The sequence below is a fragment of the Macrotis lagotis genome, chromosome 1 (genome assembly GCF_037893015.1).
Source record: "Macrotis lagotis isolate mMagLag1 chromosome 1, bilby.v1.9.chrom.fasta, whole genome shotgun sequence".
In the NCBI taxonomy this organism is placed as follows: domain Eukaryota; kingdom Metazoa; phylum Chordata; class Mammalia; order Peramelemorphia; family Peramelidae; genus Macrotis; species Macrotis lagotis.
Window position 1 is genome coordinate 24,299,308 of NC_133658.1, and position 4,413 is coordinate 24,303,720.

General features: G+C 48.4%; 1 protein-coding gene across 1 annotated transcript in view; it reads left to right on the forward strand.

The window, feature by feature from the left end:
- Positions 1 to 2,889: 2,889 nt before the first annotated feature.
- HSPA12B (heat shock protein family A (Hsp70) member 12B) overlaps positions 2,890 to 4,413 on the forward strand; it is a 42,942-nt gene continuing 41,418 nt past the window's right edge. The window contains exon 1 of the mRNA XM_074196010.1: positions 2,890 to 3,146. The gene's annotated coding sequence lies outside the window, so the exon portion shown is untranslated. The remainder of the gene's footprint in view (positions 3,147 to 4,413) is intronic.

The following is a 4,413-nucleotide window of genomic DNA, read 5'->3' on the forward strand; positions in this document are numbered from 1 at the left end:
CTAGGTCACCAGTCTCACTTTCTCCTCCAGAACCTTCTGGGTCCAGTGGCCAGAGATGAATCAGGACAACTGGAGAAGGCCCAGGGTAAAGTGACTTGCCCAAGAGCTAGTAAGTGTCAGAGGCTAGATTCAAATTCCCATCCTCCTAATTCCAAGGCCAGTGACCTATCCACTGCACCATCTTGTCATAAAAATATACTTTTAAAAAATATATACTAGTTTTTGAGATATATATTTGTTTTAAAATATATATATATATATACTTATTTTTTAAAAAGGGAATTTTTCTTGTTCCCCCATTATTAGTTCCCATTCTCCTCCAATTGCTTTGTTTGTTTTATATATAAAGCATAGGACTGTGCATATAATGAGTGTCCAATGAATGCTGGTAGTTCATAGACTTTAAATATTTTATATTCAGTTCTAGAACTGGTAGACATCTGCTCTGACCTTCATTTTACAGATGAGGGGACTGTGGAAGAGCGGTTAAATGACCTTCCCATAAGACCAAAAACTCTCCAATCCAACCCCTCCTTTCATAGGTGGGAAAACTGAGGATTATGGAGATTAAATGACTTGCTCAAGATCGTACAGGTGAGATTTGAACCCAGTTCCTCTGCCTCCAAGGACTGTGATAGAAAAGCTAGCATTTCTATACTGCTTTAAGGTTTGCAGAACACTTTACAGATACTGTCTCATTTGATCATTGTATAATTGTACTATTTAATTTCTAATCCCCAGAGTCCAAAATTGTTGATACTTGTCGGTTGATTGATTTGTATAATTTGATATTTACTTATTTGGATCCATATTGCTTCCTCACCACAGAATGTAAGCTCCCTGAGGGCAGGGGGTGTTTCATTTTTGTGTCAGGATCTTCCAGGACCCCAAACAGCCCATAAGGCTACTGACTAAATGCTCTCACTAAGGTGAATGGGAAAGTGATTTGGAGAAATCCCCAAAGGAGGATCTCTTCACAGTCACTGAGGGGTCCCAGTGGGTTGGCAGGGGGCTCCTTAACCTGGGATGAGGAAGGCTTCTGAGTCTGAGAGTGAGCCTTCCCTGAACCCTCCTCCCTCAGAGTCCAGCAGGAGCAGGATCCTGAGCCAAAGGGAGAGAACAAGTGGGGTGGTGCTCACATTCTTATGGCCTCATCCACAGCTGGCCCATCCAAGCCTCCGACATCATTCCTGGGCAAGGCCCCAGAATCAGGTGGGGCTAGACCAAGAAGGCAAGAGGGTGGGAGGCTTGGATCTGATAGGAACTTCACTGTCCCACTCATACCCCAGGAGGGCTAGTCCAGTTCAGATGATTATTTCTCCCTTTCCTTCTCCCAGCTGGCCTTCATCCTGGGCTTGAAGATAGGCTTTGCACTGTCATATACATAAATGTGTGTGTATATGAATATATATATATATATATATATGTAGATATATGCACATACAGAGAGAGACAGAGACAGAGACAGAGAGAGATATTACCAGACATACACTTGCCAAAAAAGAGTATTTTATGGAGAACTCATCCAGAGCAAGTGCTCAGAAGGGGGTCAGAAGAAGTGATGCTGAGACATCCTGAAGGTCTCATTAAGAACTTTAGAATCGATTGTACAGCATAGGAGACACTGGCACAGGACCCCCAGCATGGCATGCCCTCAACAGAGAGGGGGCTGTACTCTATGAGAAGGGCAGAATGGAAGCAGCTCAAAGGAAATGTGACATTTGTAAATTTAGAGTCCCCAGCCCAGATCTTCACATGGACTATTTGTGTCCCACATGTGGTAGAGCATCCCGAGCTCATATTGAGCTGATCAGTCACAGTAGGTCACACTGTTATTTATCTCAAACATAGTGCTGTCATTTTGGTCTTCTTCCATAATAAAGGACAAGAACCAATCATATACATTCATGTGTGTGTGTGTGTCTGTGTCTGTGTGTGTGTGTGTGTGTGTGAAATAGGTAGCTTACATTCTATGGTGTGTATGCAATATGGAACCAGAGAAGTAAAGATTCATAGATAGAGATAGATAGATAGATAGAGATAGATAGATATAAATAGATATAGACATAGACATAAAGACAGAGAGAGACACAGAGAGAGAGAGAGATGAGGTAGAGGTACAGATAGAGATTGAGATAGAGATAGAGACGGATATAGACATAGACATAGACACAAACATAGACATAGATACAGATATAGATATAGATATGGATATGGATAGAGATATAGAGATAGATGTGTGTATTTATATATGTACATACACATGCGTATTTATATGTGTATACACACACGCACATATTTATGCATGTATATAATGCGTGCCTGCATCTCTGTATGTATGCTTATATGTATTAGACGTGTGATTTGATTCTGATATCCGCCCAGGGAGAGAGGAGGGGCTCTTATTATGCCCATTTTTCGGTTGGGGAAACTGAGACTCCAAAAGATCAGGTGACTTGACCAAGTCACCCTGTTTTGGACTGATCCCAGTCTCCTTTCGTCCCGGGCTTGCCGAGAAACGAGGGGGCTCCCCTCCACACTCGGGGTGGCCGCCGCGGGCTGGAGGGTGTGGCTAGGTGGGGGCCCAAGCCGCTTCCACACATTCCCCAAGTGACAGAATTGGGGAAGGGGGGGGGGCAAGGTGTAGAATTCCTGTCCTCAAGAGAAGGCTCGAGGAAGTTGGGGTGTCGCGCCCTGGGCTGAGCTGTGGGGGCCTCACTCTCCCCCGCCCCCCTCCACCCAGAGCCGGAGCGTCCGAAGACCCCGCCCCTCCCACATCTGGGTCTGGGATTGCAATCTGAACCTAGCTGCTCACTCACTTCAGCGCGGGCAGGCAGGAGGGGAAGGGGGCCGGGCCAGGGGGTGGGCCCAGAGGGGTGGGGGCCCGGAGTGGGAGGAACTAGCCCAGAAATCCCCCGGACTTCGGGGATCGCCTGCCTGCCCCCCGGAGCCACTCTAGCGCCGGGAAGGTGGGGACCCACCCTGAAGGACGGGTCTGGAGACGGACGGAGACACTGGGCGCTAAAGCCGAACGTTAGCCCCTCCCTGACTAGACACAGGGGGCCTGGCCGGGGACAGATCCTGAGGCCAGGGAACATCTGGTGGACACAGCTGGTGGATCAACCAGCTCAGAGACCAAGCCAGAGGTGCGTACCTGGCTGGAGAGCCCAGGCTGTCCTGCCTAACTCGGGGGTGGAAGACGGGAGCCAGGCTGGAATGTGGGGTAGCTGGGGGCTGGTGCAGGCTCTGGGCCACAGCGGGTGGCCCGAGGACCCCTGCAAGGGCCTGAGAAAGGAATCTCTGTGGCTCCCATTATCCCCCGCTGAATCCTGGGGGGTCCCCATCTTAAAGGTCCAAGGGTGGCGCTGGCGGCTGACTGCTTGGTCCTCCTGACCCAACTCTCACTGTGCCCCTCCTTTCTGCCCCCGGATATCCATGCCCCCTCTGTGGAAGCTGGGAGGTCGGATGTGGGGGGGGGGCTCCTGAGGAGGGTTAAGGGAGGCTCCCCAGGCATTCTCTGTGTGGGGTCGGGATCAGGAGGAATTCTGTGCCTGTGGGAGAGCCCAGAAGTTTGGGGGAGGAGAGCGGGGGGGAAGAAGATGGGGTGGGGAGCCATGTGCTAGTTTCTGGCTGTGGCCAACAGAAATGAGTAGGGGATACCCTGGAGTCATAGAGGAGGGGTAGCCGAAGGGACCCCCCCCCAGAGGAGTAGTATGGGTCTGTGGAACACACCTTGGAAAGGAGAGGGGGGGTGGTTGGAGTAAATGTGTGTGTGTGTTTACATCTCTGCTTCACAGAACTTAAGACTTCAGAACCTCAGAAAGTTATTAAGTTTTATTAATGATTAATAATCATATTATTTAATTATAAATAATGGTTAACTAATTATTCATCAGAGAGTTACTCTGATTTTATAAAGGTCAGTTAAGCATATATAAAGTGCTTCCTGAGCCCTACACTGGACTGAATCCTGGGGATATAAAGAAAGGCAAAAGACAGGTGAGGAAGCTGAGGCTCAAAGAGCTAAATAAATGAAGGACTTGGGACTCCTCTCTTATGACCCCATAACCAGGGGCATTTTTCCTGTTGTGTTATGCTTCTCTCTAGGTGCCTCCCTACTTCTGACAGTGGGCATCTCTAGTTTTCATTCTGTGCCAGCATGCTTCTTGTGGCAACATAAGCTATCTGGTGGGAGAAGGGGAGGGCAGGTTGCCATGGGTCTCCCAAAAGTCTTAGGGCACAATAGCTGAAAATTGCCCTAAGATTTTTGAGACATCCTGCATCAATATATAAGCACTGTTGATGTTTGGGAGTTCCGGGGCGAGGGGAAGGCTCAGGCTCCCTAGTTGAAGCTGGGTGAGAGGAAGATGGGGATGGGAACTTCTGTTAGACGATACTGAGATTTTGTGTGAA